The following is a 484-nucleotide window of genomic DNA, read 5'->3' as shown; positions in this document are numbered from 1 at the left end:
TCTGCTGCTGCCGGCTTATATAAGCGAGGGGGGCCCCCCTGCTGCATGCAGCAGAGGGGCCTTGGGGGCCCCCCTTCTCTTTCTTCTTTTTCTTCTTTTATCTTTTTATTTTCTTCTTTCTTTTCTTCTTCTCTTTCTCTCAGTTTATTTGAGCCCTTTCGATACCTGGGAGCTAAACCCTAAACCCTAAACCCTAAACCCTAAACCCTAAACCCTAAACCCTAGATGGATGTCTCATATCAATCAGAAAAGGCTGCGGTGCGGTGGTGTTGTGTGTTGTTTATTATTTTATTTTTAAGGGTTTAGGGTTTCTTCTCTCTCCCTCTCTTTCTCCCCTTCAATTAGGGTTTAGTCTTAAGGGTTTAGGGTTTAGGGTTTAGGGTTTAGGGTTTGCGCGTATACACGCTTGATGAAGCCTCACTCCCTGGGGGGGGCCCCTGGGGGGCCCCCCCTCTGCCTGCTTAGGGGTTGGGGGCCCCCCAGG

Source organism: Eimeria mitis, genomic scaffold, assembly GCF_000499745.2.
Source record: "Eimeria mitis Houghton genomic scaffold, Emh_scaff606, whole genome shotgun sequence".
Lineage (NCBI taxonomy): Eukaryota > Apicomplexa > Conoidasida > Eucoccidiorida > Eimeriidae > Eimeria > Eimeria mitis.
This window is presented reverse-complemented; position numbering follows the sequence as displayed.